Genomic DNA, 21,421 nt, shown 5'->3' on the forward strand with positions numbered 1-21,421 from the left:
TGGTGAAGCTGCTGCACTGCCTGCCTGCTGCATTTCCAGTTCCTGGCTCCATTCTCCATGCACAGCAGTACAGGCTTGCTGTTACCTGCTAGTGAAAAGCTCATCTGACGGATTAATGGTTTTGTAGAACTGATTTTAAAACTGGGTATGAAATGATATTTTTTTTTCTTTTTGATCCTGAGACTGATACAAAGATGACCTGTACTGCATACTGAAACTTCCTATATGTCAAAATAGCTGGCAAATTTTCCCAGATTCTCCTACGTTCCTGTGACATTTTTGTTACATTACATCTTGGTATATTCATCCTTTTCTATTTTGTTCATTTGGAAGTAAAATAAATAGTGCTTCATATATGCTTGCCTATCTTGAGGAAATACATATTTGATCTTGCTTAAGACACCAAATATTGGAGGACCTTGGGAGCCAGGGATAGATTTAAATCAGTATTTTAATTCTAAAACACCTGTTTATTCCTATTCCTATTTCTATTTAAAAGTCATCAGAAACTTACTAAAACCCCATATTTTTCTCTATCAGAAAAAAAACCCCAAACATTTAAAGCCCTTAGTAAAGCCCTTAGTATAGACTGGCTTTTCTCCAAAAAATATATTTTTTCAAACATAGAAAAGTTTCAGTTAAAATTGAAGAGCATAAGAAAAGAGTTACACAGGAGAGTTTTGGCTGCAAACTCATCTGATGACCCCAGGATACCTGCCTCACAGGTTCTCTTTTATATTCCAGCTTTGTGCCTAATTCATCAGTAGTCTCTTTTTTTGGTATTTCATCTTGCTGGCAATTTATGTGTCTATAAAACTAAACATGCATTTGGCCACTATAAGACTGAACCCAGAATTAAATAACTTTCCCTCATGTAGGGTATAAAAACTTGGCAAATACAGTTTGTATTTCTTTATTTACATAAAAAAGCACAGCTCTAAAGATGAGACTAAATGAGATTGTTATAATTGCCAACTGTTATCTACCAGTTTGGGAAGTGAAATTTTGTCTTTCTTCACATGAAATTGCTAGAGATCTCACAGCCTATTCCCTATTTCTGATGCCCTCTTCTGCCTTTTGTCTTATCTTTTTTGAACGTGTTTTTTTTGTTTGTTTTTTGTTGTTGTTGGTTGGTTGGTTGGTTTTTTGGGTTTTTTTTGTTGTGTTTTTTTTTTTTTGCAGGGTGGGGGAAGGAGAGAAGTGTTTGGTTTTGGTTTAGGGGTTTCTTTTCAGTGAAGAATATGATGTCTTAAAATATGTGTTTCAGGTTAAATGTTTAAAATAAAACAACCAACACCATAATTTATAGCAGCAAGCAAATCAATTTAAATAATTAAGAGTTACATATAACTCTAGCATAGCATAGATTTTTGCTGACCTAAATGTTCATCCAAAAGTTAAGTCATTAGATAAACTTGGTTTTCTTTGACTTCAGAATTACTAAAGAAATGTAGGCTGAAAACGGAGCAAATTTAACTTATTTACATAGATCAGGAAGATGAAGCAAATCTAACCTTTAATGTTGGACCTAAAGAGCAGGAATATTCATCTAGACCTGCCTGATAGGAGTCCTCTTTTGTTGAACCTGATATAGTTCTATGGAATTCAGTTCACACACAAACCTACCAGTATCTTGGCCTTTAGAGACATCACATTTCCGCCAGTGCACTAAACCAGGCAGTAATATTTGCAGCCATGGTTTGTTTGCCTGGGTTTTTCTTTTTTTTTTTTTGCTTCTTTCATCTATACTTCCTCTGATTTCTGTGACTTTTGGGCTATTATTTTCATTCCTCTGTGGTATTATTTTGACAGTTTCACTTTCCTAGGAATATATACCATGAACAATTTTCATTATGTTATGCAAGAAATGGCCTGAGATTTGTATCATATGAACGGTAAATTTATTAATATTAGAAATAAAAGTTGACTCAAATAAATGTGTAAGTTTTCATAGCTACTGTATCTGATTCCTCTTGTAGTGAAATAGGAAAGTCTTTGTTTTACTTTTCTGAGAAAAAAGAACAACATTGTGTAAAATACATGTTCATTTGTCTCTCCATTTGTTGCCTGTGCAGAAGCCTCTGACACCTCTTAATTAGAATTGTATAAACCTGGATATAGTTAATATTCATTTACAATCAAAATATAAAAATATTAATTTCCTTAAAAAGATGTACTTACCATAATGGTATGAATGTAGGGGTGACCAAGTACCTTCCATGACCGTACATATCCATGCACCAGCTCTGTAATGTATTCTCTGTGTTAGTCAAACCTCAGTACAAAGGGGTAATTCATTAATTTAATAATTTTAGTTTTAAATTGTCTGATTTTTCAGTCTTACCACTCCCCTCACATTAGTCTCAAATATGCCAACATATGTATATATCATATGTACTGATAGATACACATACACAAATACATACACATTTATGTGTGTGTACAAATATATATGTGGATAAATTCATATATAGATATTTCATATTTGTAAGCAACAGATTGCTTTCCCAGGTCACTAATAGTCTTCTTAAGACTCTTTTCAAGATGTGATCCATATTCAGCCTTCTTATGAGGAAAAGAATAAGCCTGTATTTTTTACTACACTATATCTTTTAGCTCTTGAGGCTTGTTATCCTCCCACAAAACTCTTCTACATGCCTCAAAATTTCTTTGAAGATGGAAATGCAGAGCAAGTATCTGGAACATGCAATTTCTTTTCAGTTTCAGAATGACCATAAAAAGAGATTTTTAATTATATTAATTTGAATCCTCTTTCTTCCTGCATAGGAAGCAATGAATGAACCTGTTCTTCATCTCTTAGTTTGATTTTAGATGTAGTTTATTGATTTTTGAAAATACATTCTGAACGGAGCTTTAGTCCAGTTAAAATATTGATGAGAGATGGAGACCAGATTGTCTGTCAGTTACTTTTATTAAAATGTTTATAATAAATAGTTAGCAATGATTGAATAAAATCATATTCTCCATTGATGTATTCTAGGTTTGGGGGGTTTTTCCTTGTTTCTTTTTCATGGCATGCTATTAAAAACCATAAAAAATTCTGAGTGCTGAAAGGAGTTAATGCCTTGTTGTTATTCTGCCTACAGCAGTGTTTTCGGCATAGTTTGAGCTATGTTCATTTGCAATGTGTTGTTGGGTATTGTAAGATAGGTATTGTGAGACTATTTATTAAATAATGACATTTATATTGAATTTTTAGAATAGTATTTTACTGACTGTGATTGTTGCCAAGATGTGCATGACCATTCTTGGAAAAAAACCAGATGACAGTTGCATTTTCAAGTTTATTTTGCTTTGGTTGTCATTTTTACTTGTTTATGATCTTTAATGAGATTTACATGGCCTTTGACAGAATATAGGCCAAATATATCCTGTGCTAAAATAGTAAAAATTGTGGTTAATAGGCAATACAGTTTCCTTTACCTTATGCATAGAAAATATTAATGAGGAATGAACTACAAATCATTCCAGTTTTTTAGAAAAAGAGTAATATATTTCTAAGCTCCAGTGCAGATATTGTCTATGCTCCTTACAGTATTATTTTGGTGGGTGTACTGTGCTTAGTAAATTATTCTAAATATTTTTAATACTTTTAAATTATGACCAAGTGAATATTGTTTCCACAAATTTGTAGTGAGCCATTTGCAGTGAGCCTAGTGAGTTTTTGATGATTTGAGTATTTTCAAGAAAACAAATAAATTTTTCTTTAATTAATTTTCTCATTTATGTCTTTAGAAGAGCTAAAGACACTAGACTAATACTTACAGATTATTTAGGAAGTGTTTGTTCCACATAAATACTAGGCATTTTATTTAGCAAGCTCCACCAGAGTCATCCCTAATTGCTTACCTGTAAGGAGATAATTTATTAAAATATTATTGTTTTCTTTTCAGTTTCTATTCTGTGTGCCATGGAGAAAACTTAACTTGTTGTAAGGGAGGGAGTTTTTTTAGTTTTTAATTAATCAGTGGTTATCCTGGCTGCTGTGCTGGAAATTTGAGTTGTGTAATAATTTAGACATGAATGGAATAGTTATAATTAAACAAGCACATAAAAAGGAATAAATAATTAAATACTCTAAGCTTGACAATAAAGACATATTCTACAACCCAAAGATAAAACACCTTTACTGATTACAATTTTAGATATTTTCATCAACACCTATTGAATGAAATATTTGATTAATCATTTTCTGAAACATAAAGTGGGAAATTTGTTATATATTTGAATATATATTTCATATTCCTCTTTTTTCTCTTTTATTTTTCCTTGTACTAAATGCATAAATATGGGCTGACTGCAAAATAAATTATTTTACCAGAACAAGTTGACACATTCTTGTTAGGTAAAACAGAACATCAGATTTATTGCAGTAGTACAATAAGTAAAAGACACTCTCAAAAATGTTTAAAGAGAAATGTTTTCTTTCTCCCTCTTCTTTTATTTAATCCATTATTATTTTTTATTTTTAATTTTAGTATCTGATGTTTATAAATTAAATTTTAAAGGAAAGTGAAGGCTGAAAAATAGGACTCATAACTCATTTTGTCAAGCTGATAAAAAATATATTTATAAATGAAAAGAAACAGCAATAAATTATTACTTTTTTGATTGATAGATTACATTATGTTGTTCAGATACAGTAGGGGTATAAAATAAATCTTACTTTAATAACTGCTCTGTTGGATATTATTATAAATTTCCTAATTAGAAATATATACATGCCTTATAGTACCAGAAGCATGATTAACACTTAACATACTGAGAAAATATATGTTATCTATGTACACTTTGAGATCTTCTGAAATGCAAAACATGATTAAGTAAACTTTTTGACAAATTAAGATTCTTGTTGAAACTGTAATTTTTACAGCAATCAAGGTGAAGTGTTAAAATGCAATCACCTGCTATTTTGCATATAGTTATCTTCAAAATGACAACACCAAAACCCAGTTAAAATCTTCTTTGAAATGTTATTTTATATATTGTTCCTCCCTGGTTCAGTAAGGGGCAGCATTTTATTTTTTTTTAATGGTTCCTAAGCTTAAAGTTCATCACTCAGAGAAACTTTAAAAAAACCTTGAAATTGTGACCCTTATTTTATTTAACAAGCTCACAAAATGTATTTATGCTGTGCATTTTTGGTGCAAAGATGAAGATCTATTGACATTTTACACTGGACGCGATGAGATAGCTCTGACTGTGTACCATTACATCTGTTGGGAGCAGCCTTTTGCATAAAACTTAAGCCAAGTGTAAGATCTTAACTCCAGCATTATTTGACATAGAATTAACACATCTATATAATATGCATAGATAACTATAGATATCCATGTACTTATCTAAGTCACTACTAACTTAGATCACTTATTTTGCATTAAGTTAAGCTGAATTTGAAATCAGAGCTGGGAACTTTTTTTTGCCATTTTAAGATATATATTTTTTAAAAATAATACTTATTAAAAGCCTTGTTATAATAATGGTTAATCAGTTTTCTCTGATAAATGTAATTAATACCTTAATTAATTTTTATTTTAAAGCAAAGATCAGCAAATAATTTCTACTAAATAACTTAGAAAACCTTTATTTTTCTTGCTTACAAAACTAATTTGTCCATTTCTTTGCTCCTGGTTTCTTACAATATTGATTGTAAAAATTTTGCAACTGTGCAAAAAAAGAGTTTGTTTGGGTTTTGGTTTGTAACATAAATGTTATGATTTCTGTGCCTCAGAAAAATAACTGATCTGAGACACTTGGAAAACACACAGAACTAAGATATTTTAGAAAGCAGGAAAAAAGTGGGATTTTTTGCAAACAAAGTCCCAAAAAGAAACATTAGAGAATATTTTAATACCTTCTTTTTTTTTTCTCCCAATAGTCTCTAGGGTTTTTTTAGAAAATATTTATTATCTTAAGATTCTAACTTGTGGCACAGTGATAAAATAGAGCTGTCTCAGTATGTTATGTTTCCATACTTGTGCATGATCTTGAATGCTAACACAGAGTTATGCATTGTTTATGGAGTCTTCTGGATAGATATATCTGACTCTTAAATTCCATCTCTCCCTAAACATAAAAATCATACATTCTAATCCTGAATCTAATCCTGAAAAGCATTTTGATAAATTTGAAAATTTTGGTTTTTCTTTCCAATGGCTTTGAAAGAATTTTACAAAATATGATGTCACTCCAGTGCAGTCTCACATTAATGTCCCACCTGTCTTCCAAAGACACCAGTCTGATATGCTAAACACAGGTGAGACCTGCAATGGCTGCTTTACAGGCACGTGCCCTTTCCTGCATGCATTTCTGATTGACAAATGAAAAACAACCTGTACAACCCCTGATATAAAGAGAAGTATATAGTTTGAAGACAAAGGGTGTTATGACAGTGATACTGCTGGCAGTTTTTATTGTACTTTCTCTAATTCTTTAATACAGTTTCTATATTGATATATGGAGTTTATTTGCTTCCATAAAGTGAAATATTTTAAAGAGAAGACTGTACAGCTACAACGAGATCGACGCAGGCAGGAGAAGTGACAGAGGAGAGGCATGGGAAAGGGGAAGATTTGATAGAAGGTTTTGAGAAAGTATGAAACAGGAAAAGGCTGCAAAGAGGTGTGCAGAAAAGGCAATAGGAAAAGAGAGTGCATGAAGATGACAGATGAGAGAAGAGAAATTTGACTGAGAAAGCTTGTTTAAAGACAAAATAAAAGACAATCTCCACTTCTGTCACAACAACCCCATGCAGCACTGCAGGCTTAGGGAATAGTGGCTGGAAAGCAGCCCAGCAGAAGTCTGTAGAGATGCTGGTCAACAGCAGCACAGCATGAGTTAGAGTGTGCCCAGGCGGCCAGGAAGATCAATGCTATCCTGTACCGTATCAGCAACAGTGTGGCCAGCAGGACCAAGGAAGTCATTGTCCCCCTGTTCTTGGCACTGGTGAGGCCGCACCTCAAATCCTTTGTTCAGGAGGTACTGGAGCATGTCCAGAAGCTGGTGAAGGATCTGGAACACAAGTCAGAAGAGGAGCAGCTGAGGGAGCTGCAGGTGTTTAGTCTGAAGAAAAGGAGGCTCAGGGGAGACCTTATCACCCTCTGCAATTCCCTGAAAGGAGGTTGCAGCCAGGTGGGGGTTGGTCTCTTCTCCCAGGCAACTGTCGGCAAGACAAGAGGACATAGCCTCAAACCATGCCAGGTGAGGTTTATGTTGGACATCAGGAAGAATTTTTTCACTGAAAGGGTGGTTAAGCATTGGAATGGGCTGTCCAGGGAGGTGGTGGAGTCACCATCCCTGGAGGTGTTCAAGGAATGACTGGACATGGCACTTAGTGCCATGGTCAAGTTTACAAGGTGGTAATTGGGCAAAGGTTGGACTCGATGATCTTGGAGGTCTTTTCCAACCTTAATGATTCTGGGACTCTGGGATTTTCTGAAATTCTCTTTCTTTATTGACTCATCTCTTGTCATTTCCTAGGAAAGGTTCTCTTTTTCCCTCTAAAATTTGTCACTTCATTAATATAGCAGGAAGCTAAAGAATGATTACACAGCATGTGTTAGTTCTTTTCTAATGCAACAAGAAATAAATTTAGTAGAATTGCTAACAGCATTTTCTATAGCTTGCTTTCTCTCCTTCACTCCACCATCTACCCCCCCACCTTCTTTTTTTCTTTCTTTTTTTTTTTTTTTTTGTTACAATAATTGCTGTCTGAGCCTCAAAGGCTAAAAATCGTTTTTCATCTCATGCATGAAGAATTTTAGTCTGATTGATGACAGCTATGGAACCTTTCCTTAGTCACTAAGCTGCACTAATTTGCAAGCTAAAACAATATTAGCAAATTGTTAATGATCCATGAAACTGCAGCAGCAGCCTTAAATGTTACGCTCAGAACTTTCTTACAACTAAAGCAGCTTACCTAAATTCCCACAATGGGCACAAAATGAGATGGCATTTACAAAACAACAACAGTAGCAACCAAAATAATAATTGTGAAAGTGACAGGCTTGGCTAATGTAGTACATTAGTGTGAATAATTTGTATTGAGGGCATGTGAACAATTAACATTAAAACCCAGACCTAGTTTGTAGCAGTTTGGATTTAATTTTCACATTGAGCTAAAGCTGGTGCATGCACTTCCTGTCTGCACTTAATAGCAGCAATTTTCCTCTATTTCTATCACTGTGTGGCTGGCTTTTAAAATAAACTGGAAATCTTAGGAAAGAAAACAGAGTTAGTTTTGAAAATAACCTATGAGTATCATTTTGCATATTGAAAGAAGAGGATTTTTTTTCCTAAATGGAGCCCAAAATGCTGTTTGATGATTTATTTTTTGAAGTGTTTTGAGAAATTCTGTCAAATGAACAATATTCAAGCTGTTTCATGTTATTAGAGCATGTAGTAGTCTAGTTCCCAGTCAACATGTCAGTGTACAAGAAAACATACACTATTTTCAGCTGTGTATTTGCCATCAACAAAAGGAGACTGGTAAAGCAATATGGCCTTGTTCAGCACCTGTGTGATACACAACAGCTAGCAGGAAGAGTTTAAACAAAAGCATTGCTCCTTCCTGGGTCACATGAAGTTTGTGTGTGCATGTATGTGAAGTGATTTATAAAGCATATTATTAGTGTGTCTCATATTATCTCAAAAATCAAAGTGGTGCAATGTCAAACCATTATGAAACACAGAAAAAGAAATGTATCTAATACATAAAAAAGAAAATAAGCTATTATAGAGAAAGAAAAAACACGGATATCTCTGGATATCTTCTAATAATTAAGAATTACATTTCAGCAGGGAGACTCTCGTATTTGTAACTTCACAATCAGTTCATCAGAGCCAATTTGTGTAATTTAATCTTATCCTTTCTATAACAGTGGAATAAAGACTTAACAATACTTCTCAAACATGATCCATTATTTTGTGTCAACAATGTTGTATTTTATTGTAGGTAAACAATTTTCCTATTAATTATTCTCTTTTGGGAAATTAAAAAATTACCTCCTGAACTGAGGTCTCCTGAGCAAATATATACAGAGATTGTACTGTTCCAGAAGGCACAGAAACCCAAACAGAAACAGGATGAAGCTGAGTGAGTAGAGGACAATAAGAGCTGCTGAAATGCTACATGTTCATCTAGATCATCCTTTCCACTGCAATAGTTTTTAACTGGTGGAACAAATATTTCCAAGTAACACATAACATTTTTTGGTAATTTTCATTTTCAGAGTTTCAAGGTCATAGTGAATGGTGGTTTTAGACTCCTGAACACAATATGTTACATTTATTATTCTTATGCAGTTGCCAGGTTCTGTAGCAAAATATTTTTATGCGGCACCAGAATCAAAAAGTACATTAACAGGATGTATGAATTCTCTATAAATATTTTTTTTGTTTAGTTTTTGTCTAATTCATCAACTTATAATACATCAGTATAGGTTGAAGCAATGATCTCATTTATTTTCATGGAAGGCAATTGTGTATTTTATTGCCTTGTTTTTCCTTTGTGATCATCTTCAATAGGAGGTTCTTTCCATCTGAAGTAAAGCTGAGTGTAGGATAACACATCACCAATATCTTTGTTTCACTGATGAGCTCAGTTTGTAGATCATAAATTTAACTCCTTATGACTGCATTTGGTATTTTTTATTAGAGCAGGAGAAATAACTGTACTTACCTGTTTAACGTGATTACTTTGATAGCAAAAGAAGGGAATTTGGAATGCCAAGATTTTTTGGAATCCCACTTATGTTTACTAAAATCCACTTTTTAAAGGTTAAAATACAAAGAAAGTACTATTAGGATGCCTTGTCTTTCACTGGGGTGAATAAAAATACTATAAATTGTTAGATATTTATAAAGAATGATTAATCAGCTCCCATTTCATCCAAATCTCTGTATCTGTCAATAGACTATTTGATTACAAAATACACTGGAAAATTTTGAGGATATAAACCAAAGGATTACAGCAATAATGCTTAAGTTTTCTGTAGGAAGACAAGTAAAAGGTCAATCTATATTTCTCAAAATATATCTAAGAAAACCAGTTATAAGAGGTACTTTACCCAGTCAATGACATTTCAGGTATTAGTATTCATACCTTTGCTGTAAAATTGATATATATTAGTAGAAAAAGCAGAGAAGTGATAAAGCAACATTTGTGAAAGGAGATGTATAAAAGGATGCCTTTAGAAGATATGATGCTGAATCAACAGAGCAGTCAGTAAGGCCTTCCTGTCTTGTTAAGGAAAAGGTGAACTAAAAATTTTTCAGGATTAAAGAATTTACTGTTCCACTGAAAAAAAATTTGAAATTTTAAAGGTTAGTAATTTTGAAACATTTCCTTCAACATATAATATGAGTTCATGTGAAGTCTTTGGGTTTTTCTCTGAAGGATTACCTGTCACAGGGTCTGACATGGACCTCGAAAAGTACTTGTAAATAAGAACTGAGACTGCTACACAGAGCATTAAATTATAAAACATCTTATGAGCATGGATAGACGTCATAAGGAAACATGGCAGCAGATTTTTTTGTTTTTTGAATGTTGGGTTTGGTTTTTTAATATATTATGATTGATTTAATATTATACCATCACCACCACATTCTGATTTACAAGTTACAAGATATCTTGTGGTCCCAGTGACTCATCACAAAACATGTTCTGAATTTTTTTCCCCAAAATAAAAATGCCATTATGTTAACATAAAAAGATAACAAAATTGTAACAGTAGAATAACTCAAAAATTGCAAACATGATATGACTGTGAGAAACTTGAAAAAATTCTCAAAGCAGTTTTTTATTTTCGACTTTTTGCTTTGATTGAAAAGGGAGGAGAAAGAGAAAAATCAAAGTTTTGAATTAACATTCTCTTTCCTACATACTTTGAGATGATAAGAACATAATAAACTAGTTTTACCTAAATAATTATATTAACTTTTAGGACACACTGTGACCTCTGTATGTCATTTACTCAGGCAATGCTTTCTGTAAGTAAACTGAAGATTTTATTCTCAAAGTTTACAACATACAAACATACTGTAAAACCAGAAATGCAGTGCTGCTCATAAATGTCCTTCAGTAAGTTTAACAGTGCATTTGGCAGCAAATAGCATTTGGAACCTAATCTCCAAGTCCTTTTTAAAGGCCAGTTTCTTTATAGTTGAATAAATGTTTCTCTCAGCATTTGAAAAGTTTTAACAGAAGCTCCTCCAAAAGGCAGTATTCCCCTAAAAATCTTGAACTTGTTATTATATAAGGTAATTTCTTGATTCTTCTGTTTTTCTAGATGCATATTTTTTCTAAACAAAGTATAATAAAACCTTTATATGTACCTTTAAAACCTTACACTAGTTGTAATGTTTGATAGAGCCTGGCACTTTTTGTGACACTTTGAGAAAATATTCTTTTTTTTTTCAAGGTCATAAGGTTACATCAAATGTCTGTCCTGGTTCCTAGACTGGTTTGAACTTTTGAACAAAATCCAGGAGAATGCTTATAAAGACTCATCCATCAATTGTTCAAAAACTTGAAATTTAAAAGAAACTGGGCAAAAAAAAAAGGTGGAGAAAGTTTTCTCTTTTTTATCAGGTATGTATGAAAGTTTCTGTACAGCTCCACTAGGGCTGTAATTCCCTAATTCAGCAATGTACTATTTGTGATAGTGATCTTTCATTGTGACTAATATGCTGCTTACCAAAGTGCTGCATGCCATCAGTCACTTTGTAGTTTCCAAAGACAAAACAAATTAGAAAACTTTCTTTAAACCATAACTCTGTGGAAGTATGAAGTTGGTGAGTTTGCTTTATAAAGAATTCTGAAAGCATTTTTTAATTGTTACTCTACACCACTGGGGATGAAAGCTCCTTGAGTTTTGTGTTTTATACTTAGGAAAAAAAAAAAGGAAGTCAAGTCAGAATTAAGTGAAAATTTTGATTTTTTGGAAAAGCATGAAAAAATTACAATGTATTCCCTAATCAAGTTTAGCCAAAACCCAATCACCTCAAGATTACTTTTGAGTGTGCTGTTCAAATTATCCATGGAGCTATCAGTTTCACGAGGATCAAACACTCCTGAGATTCATTCAGAAATGAGATGACATCATCTGATCCACTGCGTTAAACTTGTCTAAATTGTTCCTCTCTCTTCAAATTTACCCTGAGACACATTTTAGACATATCACAGAGATTCATCCTGGTGTGGCATAAATTTCTCTCTAGACATGTCTAGATGCATTTAATTTACTTGGCAAAGTTTTGCTAACAGGGATGCTGCAGGCCTCTGTGATAAGAGGTCATGTGCTGGACACAGATGGTTCCAGGCAGTTCAAAGGGACCCACTGCAGGGCAAAGCTGAGCCCACCAGCCAGGCTGGTGCAGCCTCTGCAAAAACATATTTAAGAAAGAGTAAAAAATGCTATACAGGACCTGTGACAGAGGAGTGAGGAAAATGTGAGAGAAACAATGTTGCAGACTCCTGGATCAGTGAGGAAGGAGGGAGGGAGGTGCTCCAGATGCTGGATCTGAGGTTCATCTCCAGCCAGTGGAGAATGGTTGTTCCCTTGCAGTTCATGGAAGAATACAGTAGAGATATCCATGCTGCTGTCTGTCAAGGACCTTCTTGAAGGAAGCTGCAACCCATGGAGCATCCATGCTGGAGCAGTTTCCTGGCAGAAACTGTGGCCTGTGAGGGACCCAGGCTGGAGCAGTCCATTCTTGAAGGACTGCACCCCATTCATAGGACACATTCTTCAAGAACTGCAGCCCATGGCAAGGACTGATGTTGGAGATGTTTGTAGAGTTTCCTCCCATGTATCTCATGGGAGAAAGCCCATGCCAGAGCATGGGAAAACTGTGATGACGAATGACTGACAGAGGTAGAGTGTTATAAACTGACTTCAGCCCCCATTCCTCATCCCCCTGTGCTACTTGGAGTGAGAAGAAGCAAAAAAGCTATGAATTAAGTTCATTCATGTCTAGGTTCAATCAATCTAGAAAGAAGAGGAAGGGGAGGACAGATATTTTAGTTTTTTCTTTGTTTTTCATCATTCTATTCTACTTTTAATCGACAAAAAGTTAAATTACTCTTCCCAAGTTGAGCCTGTTCTACCTCCTATGGTAAGTGGTAAGCAATTACCCTGGTTTTAAGGCTTTGAGGGTGATTCTGCCCCTCTACTCTGCTCTGGTGAGACTCCACGTTGAGTGCTGCATTCAGTTTTTGGATCCCCAGCACAGGAAAAACATCAGCTTTTTGGAGTGAGTCCAGAGGAGGTCAGCAAGACGATCAGAAGGATGGAGAACCTCTCCTATGAGGAAAGGCTAAGAGAATTGGGATTGTTCAGCCTGGAAAAAAGGCAGCTTCAGGGTGACTTAACTGGGACTTCCCAGTACCAGAAGGGAGCCTACAAGAGACTTTCTTCAAGGGCATGTGGTGATAGAAAAAAGGGGAATGACTTCAAACTGAAAGAGGGTAGGTTTAGATTAGATATTAAGAAAAAATTTTTTACTACGACAATGGTATGGTACTGGAACAGGTTGCCCAGGGATCGTCCCTGGAGGTGTTCAAGACCAGGTTGGACTGGGGCTCTGAGCAACCTGATCTCATGGAAAGTGTCCCTGCCCATGGCAAGGGAGTTGGAAATAAATGATCTTTAAGGTCCCTTCCAACAAAAACCATTCTATGATTCCATGAATGTTGAAATGCTACTCATGAGCCTGCAAACACTATCTTTTATTGTATTCCAGGAGAGAAAAAAAAATGATCATAATCTTTGCCTGAAGTGTTTTCATAATTTGTTCTATAAATAAGAGTTATCATACCCTACTTTTAGTAAATTGTTATAAATATAATTGAAGGAAATTTATGAGAAATTTATAAAGAAAATCATGAGAACTCAAAAATAATAATAAAGAAAATGAAATCAGAGTAATTAATAAAAAAGGCACTCATAAAAGCTAGCTGAAGGGATTCAGAACTTTTCCTGGAAGGGTTTGTGTTAAGATCTGAACATTCAGAGTCAAAATTTATATTCAGTTGGTTCATATCTCTATGCTACCTGCAAGAATTTTGTGTTAAAATATGGAGGAGGAACACTTTAAAAAGTTACAGAGAAAGAAGTATGCAACATTTAGACTGACAGTCTTAAAATGGTGTGGCAGTTTGACGCTGGTTAGGCACCAAGCACCATGGAAAAATATTAACTTACTTGCATCTGCTATAGCTGAGCAGAGAAGGGGAAATTAAAACCTCATTTTCATGAGGCAAAATAAGGATTATTGAGGAAAAAGGAAAACTTCAAGGCAAAACAGGTCTAAACTTAAACAGTATAAAGAAGATTTATTACTAACAGAATTAAAAGTAACAAGAATAATGAGAAACCAAAGCAAACTTTCAGAACACCTTTCTCTTCTAGTACCTCCCTCTTTTCACCAACCTGCCCAAGGGAAACAAACATGGGGTTTTGGTCAGTGTTTAATTTCTTAAGTCTTTTTTTATGTTTATGGAAAAAGTTCCTTCTGCTGTGCCGTGGGATTCTTCTCACAGAAGATTGTTTTCTGCAAACTCGTCTAGCATGGTTTCAAACTTCACAAATGACAGTCCCACCCAAATCTGCTTCAGTGAAAAAAAAAATCTCTCCCACAGGTCTCTCAGTCTTTTCACAACTGCCAGTGTGGGTCATCATGGTTCATGGAGTTTTAGTCTTTTAAGGATGAGCTATCCCAGCCTGAAAGCAAGGGCTCTCTTTTTCAATTTCTAAAAGTCTCTCACACAATCTATGCACTCTGGCATGAGCACTCTTTTTTAATGGGCTGCGTGTGGATCTCTGCACCCCCCATGCACTTCAATGAATTATAGAGAAACAGTTGGTTATATTATAGTCCTCACCGTGGCTTGCAGTAGAATCTCAGCTCTGGTGTTTGGACTGCCTCTGTCCTCTCCCTTCCCTCCACCGACCTTGGTGCCGCCATGTTTTCTTCTTCCTCACTTTTCCTTTCTTTCTGACTTGGAAGAAAATTGGTGTCTGTTAAGTTGCAGCTGAGAAGTTGATTTTGTCTGGGCTCTGCATCAGGGAAATACTTGCCATGTGTCTCGTTGCTGGCCGCGTGTTGTTTTTTTCCCGATTTGGCACGAGCTGCACCGGCCACGTGGAAGGGCCTGCCGGGCCCCACATGGGCTGCGCTGGCCCCAGAGGCCCGTGCCGTGCGGTCCCGGCTGCTCACAGCTGCTTGTGGCTCCAGGGTCGTTCTCCTGGTGGCCCAGCCCTGCACCGCCAGGCCCCAGAAACCCCCCCTCACCCTCGGTGGGGAAGCAGGGAAAAAACAAACTTTTTATGCTTCCTCCTTCCTTAAAATATGTCATAACAGAGGCGTTACCAGCCTGTCCCATTGGTCTAGCAACCTGCCCATCAGCTACTCGGCTCTGTGCCAGTCACAGAAGGTTCAAGCAGCGGTTTTTTTCTTCTGTCTCTACAAACCAACTGTTCTAAACTGCTAAACCACCACAAATGGGAAAAAAATTCAAAGTAATTTCTCCCTCCAAATAGGAAAGTAATACCTAGGATTTAAAACTGATCTCAAACAGTGACTTATATTTTAAGGTGTTAACATGGCACATTTTTCCATGTGCTACTACAGTTGATTCTCTTTTCTTTTTTAAAACTTGGAAAGAGATATTTTGAGAGAAAGTGTAATGGCAAAAAATGTGATCTATTGAAAAAGTATAGCTTTTAGCCTATATAAAGGTAATGACTTCAATGCTTGCATGTTATTCCATCATGCGTCTCTCAAAAGATAAATCCGCTTGTGACCCTCTGATCCACTTCTAGGTGACAGAATAAATCTATCAGTTTGCTGCAATCTTACTGATTTGAATAGCAAGATAATTGCTAGGAACAGTGCCTTGTGAGTTCACCCTTGATGGCTGTGAAATTTCATCTTTTACAATATTTTGCAACTGTTAGTGTCATATTCACAGTTATTATATTCCCGAAATCAGACTATTTGAAATCAGCCATATTTGGCCATACAAAGTATATTTGCCTTTCTTTAAAGTTTTAACAAACTTTATACAACTAAAAACAGTTTAGGTCACTTTTTATGCAAAGTAAATTGATTATACTCCACAATCAAAATTAGATTACAAAATGCTAATGGTGGCAGCAGGAAAATCTTGCAAGCAATTCTGTCACTTTGTAGGATACCATCTTTTAACAAACTGTATAAATAACTGTACTAGTTTGAAAACAAACCAGTGGGAGATCACAAGTCAGAATTATAATTTGATAGGAAAATTAAAATAAATACAGTAGTACAAGAACACTGACAGAGTCAGGATACAACCTGACACACTGGCAGTCAGGATGGTGGTAGCAGTCCAGATGAAGTGGTGCTGTTGAAGCAGTGATCCTGTAGAAAAGGGTCTGGTCTTCACCTGAAGGTCCAGTGGTGGCTCTGGTCCTCTGGGACCCCAGTAGGTAGGACTACTTGTGCTGTTCCAAACCCCAGATTATATCCAGGTGGGTATGCTTGGTTCCTCCCCCTGGGCAGAGCATCTCACAATGGGATGGTGTAATTCTATGAGTCATGCCGTGGGTCCTTGATAGCCCATTAAACAGAGATAGTCCCTGGAGGGAGTTATCAGGGATGAGTCGTGGTAGGAGATAACAAACATTGCCCCACCTGCTTTAGCAGCTTGTGATAATAGAATACATGCTTTTGGTTACGTCCTACATTGTAACCTAGGACAATAACCATGTAGAGTAACATATCTGAGACAGTGATTTTAAATTGCTAAAATAGACTAAAGAAAGCAAATCACTGCTAGATCTCACTGTTCCTTTACAAAGGAGCTGAACTAAAACTGTTCTTCCTCAATCTATAAAATAAGATTTAAATCCTCAGCCTGTGAGATTTAAAAGTATAAAGAATGTGGAAAGTAGAGAGTTTTATTAACATCTCTTCAAGATGTTATATTTATGATTTAGAATATTTAAATCTTCCACATATATTCCTCCAATGAACAAATAACATTTTCTTTAAAAAATCATTAAAATATATTAAAATTGTGTAAACTGAAAATTTACAAATTTTGAAAGCAACCATTTTCTAATCACTTAGAAATTTTTCATACTGTTAATTATGTATTTGATTAGAAGGCTCACTTATCTGTTCTTCTCTTTCTTTTTAACTTCAGTGCTTCTCTTTTTTCTGTTTCTCCCCTCTCTACAGTGAATTAAGAATAGTTTGTTGGAAAAAGTATATGTGGCCCTACTCCAGTAAATGAGAAAGAAAATGACTATACTAGAATTTTTACATAATTTTAAAATATAAACAGTTATTCACTACTTAATAATTTAGTGGCCTGTTTGTATACAAAAAAGTGTAAAAAACAATTTCAGAGACTTAATTTTGTTCAAACATGCTTTGAGTTTATCAGGGAGTTCTGTTTAGAGACAAGAAGAACATTTTGCATCAGTAAAGATCACATTTGGACTGTGTCCACTCTGCACTGCAATATGGTGATCTTTTATGTCATATTCTCTCCCCTGAACTCTCCTGTTTGTTGATGACAGAACTGCAGAATTTTCCCTCCTTGCAAATATTCACTTTTTCTTCATGCTACTCCAGTTATATGACACTGTAGAGTAGCAAATTGCAGAAAAGATAGTTGACCAAGTTACTGTAAAATTACATCTTTCCCTGTGGCTTTATCAAGAGGCAAATCCAAATGACATAACCATTCCCTGATTGTATTCCCACTGTTAAGTCAAAGTCACCTTAACCTATTTACTTATCAGGGAAACAGTAAATAATGTTTACATGCAAATTCTTTTTTACAATACCATGTTCAAGAAGCTGACAATTTCTTTCATAGAGTCTTTATTTCCCCCAATTTTTTGACCCCTTTCTGTTAACAAAGAGGGAGTAAACCTCTAATTTCATACAAGCTTATCATTTATTGAGAAATCTTGTATCCATTACAAATCTCCTTTTATCACAGAAAATGTAAGTGATGAATTGTATGTTCTTTTTGCATGAGTTATCATTTATTGGACTTTGGTATTGGTTTTGATTTATATCTATAACAGCACAGCAAAGATTTGAAGTGACAGAGATGTTGTTTTTTTTCCCTCTACCTTTATTTGACCAAGATTACAATGGGTTACATGAGTTAAATAATTGCATAGACATATCATACAAAAGAAGCTCCATTCAGCTCTGGGATCTCCAGCACAGGAAGGACATTGACTTCTTGGACCAGGTTCAGAGGAGGGTCAGCAAGATGACTAGAGGGAAGAACCTCTCCTACAAGGAAAGCCTAAAGGAATTGGGATTGTTCAGCCTGGAAAAAAGGCAGCTTCAGGGTGACCTAATTGTGACCTTCCAGTGCCATAAGGGGACCTACAGGAAAGATGGAATAGAACTTTGTACAAGAAAATGAAGTGACAGGACAAGAAGGAATGGCTTCAAACTGAAAGAGGTTAGGTTTAGATTAGATATTAGGAAAAAACTCTTTTCTGTGAGGGTTGTGAGGCACTGGAACAGGTTGCCCAGAGAATCTGTGGATGTCCCATCCTGGAAGTGTTCAAGGCCAGGTTGGATGGAGCTCTGAGTAACCTGGCCTAGTGAAAATGCCTCTGCCAATGGCAAGGGATTTGAAACTAGATGATATTTAAGATCCCTTCCAACTCAGGCCATTCTCTGATTCTTGGATAAGAAGATGCCAAAGATGATTAAATAATATGAAATATCGCATGCAAACGAACAAGAGTTATACATAAATAAACAAGTTGATTAATTAAATAAATAATTTTGTGACTGTATAAAAAGTTAACTGCATAAAGCAGCTGGTAGGCTAAACCAGAAACAATGAAGCTGATACAGCCACCAAACTGAGTATGTATTAATTTGTCATTTTAATGGAGATACTGTTCAGACTGAATCAGACAGAAAGTTAAAAATATTTCTGTTCAGTGAGCAGACTTCCTGGTTTAAACACTTGGATGACAGGAGACAACTTGTGAGGTAGATGTAAGTAAATTGAGAAATTGATTTTTGCTGACTCTAAATAACTGCTGGAGTCAGGCTGGGACACTGTAAATGAAGAGGCTAGGAAAGCAAGGTACAGAAAGGCAAAGAGACCAAGCAGGAGACTGCATAAAGTAAAATTTAGATATTGTAGTTACAAAAAGAAAATATGTAGTCAATGTAAATAATTCTTTAAGCTCATGTGATAATGTACTTCATTCTTGCATCCTTCAGTGTTCAAGGCTTTCCATTATAAAGCCTATTTTGCAGTATTGTCCATTGTTGTCAGAAAAGTCATAATTCTTCAAAGTGATCCAAGCCAGGGTGCATATTTAACAACTGTTTTGTTTTCTAAATGTTATGTCCTAATTTGTTCAACATGTAGGCCTACTCTGAGCAATTCAAATTAAGAAACAAGAATAGATACCTCAAAGAGAACATACCTTCTTACTCTATGAAAGCTCTCTACAGGTAGTCTGATGAATCAAACACTGGAGATATTGCCTTTGTCGCACTGAGTTCTTAAAGGCTGGATTAATCTAGACATCTCAATTTTAGGCTGTGAATATATATCAAACAGAAAAAACCCTAAATGTCTGATTTACAGTATAGAACCCTTAAAGCTTGCAGAATCTATTATTTCCATTTATTTCAATGACTCTATACTTACTATCTACACAAGAAAACTGACGTATAAGTATGCAGCATGAATAAGATTCAACGACTATTCATGATTAAAAGATTAGGAATCATAGAGTACTAGCATAGCCCAGGTAGGATGGGAACTCAAAAGATCATCTGTTCCAACTTTTCATGGTAGAGGAAACCCGGACGAGATTATCAGCACCATGTCCAATTGCATTTTAAAAACCTCCAGTGATGGGGATTCTACCACATCTCTGGGGAGGTTGTTCTAGTGATTGATTGCTCTCACTGTGTAAAATTTCTTTCTTATATCAAGATAAAACCTCTCCTGCTGGAACTTGTATCCTTCTCCATGTCTCTCCTCGTAAGAGAGAGCTTCTATTCTCTTTGTAGGCACCCTTTAAGTATTTGAATACTGTGAAGAGGTCTGTTGACATCTTCTCTTCTCTGGGAGAAAAGAACTAACTCCTTCAGTCATTCCTCATAGGACAGGTTATTCAGCCCTTTGATCTACCTTGGACCTGCTCCATTCAGTCTGCATCTTTTTGGAATTGTGGGGACCAGAACTGGACAAAACATTTGGGGTTAGACCTGACAAACACTGAATAGAGTGGGATGATCACATCTCTACTTCTGTTAGTAATGCTCCTGAAGGTCCAGCTCAGGATCTGACTTGCCTTTATTACTGCTGTGACATCCTACTTATTTTTGTTGTTTTCTGCCATGAACCCCACATTCCTTTCGGCATGGCTATTTCCAAGCACAACAGACCCCAGCCTATTCTGGACTTTTTGATTGCTCAATCCCAGGTGTAGGACTCTACACTCATCTTTATTAAACTTCATACTGTTCTTGCTAGCCCACTCTTCCAGCCTGTACAGGTCTCTTTGTAAGATGGCTCAATACATGTGACATTTTGAACACATTGCTCAGCCTGGTGTCATCAGCAAATGAGGCAGTGGGGTTTTCAATCACATCATCCAGATCGTTATTGAAGATGTTAAACAGGATGGGGCCCTGTGTTAATCACTGGGAAGCATCATCGCAACATTAAAACCAGCAACAACCACATTCTCAGTGCAGCCTGTCAGCTAATTTCCCACCCACCCCACTGTCTATTTATCCATTATGCGTCTTGACAGTCTTAGACCAAATAGAATGTCATGGGTTAGCAAGCATAGTCCCGGAAGTGATGCTCCTGCAAAGAGGTGCTTGCAGCTCCTCTATGATCTAACAGAACCTATCAGCTGGCTAGTTTGAATATTGACAAATTTTTAAGCCACTTAGAATTTTGACACGCCTCTGTGGTCCACATTTAAGAATGGACAAACCCTGGGAAGCCCTCTCTCTTGCTTCCGGCCGGGGGACAGGTAACTGGGCTGGGCCCATGTGGGGCCCAGCAGGGCCTGCTGGGCCCTGCTGGGACCTGCTCGGGCTGGGCCCGGGCTGGGACACAGCCGTCCTGGAGCTGATGGGCCCTGTTCCACCTGTGCCCCCCTTCCCTGCTACGTGCAGACAGTGCACCCCTGCTTCCCCCTCTCCAGTGCAGCCGAAGATTCAGCTGAAGCTGCTCCGCTGCCCAGCAAAGATCATGTGACCAACAGCAATAAGCGACATTCCAGCTGCAAGGCCTGGGTGAGATTAACCCTTTTAGTGCTGTAAGTTTCCTCCAGAAAAGATGGAGCCTGCAGACATTAATTAAAGAAAGAAGAGCTGAAATCTTGAG

The sequence above is a fragment of the Aphelocoma coerulescens genome, chromosome 1A (genome assembly GCF_041296385.1).
Source record: "Aphelocoma coerulescens isolate FSJ_1873_10779 chromosome 1A, UR_Acoe_1.0, whole genome shotgun sequence".
Classification (NCBI taxonomy): Eukaryota; Metazoa; Chordata; class Aves; order Passeriformes; family Corvidae; genus Aphelocoma; species Aphelocoma coerulescens.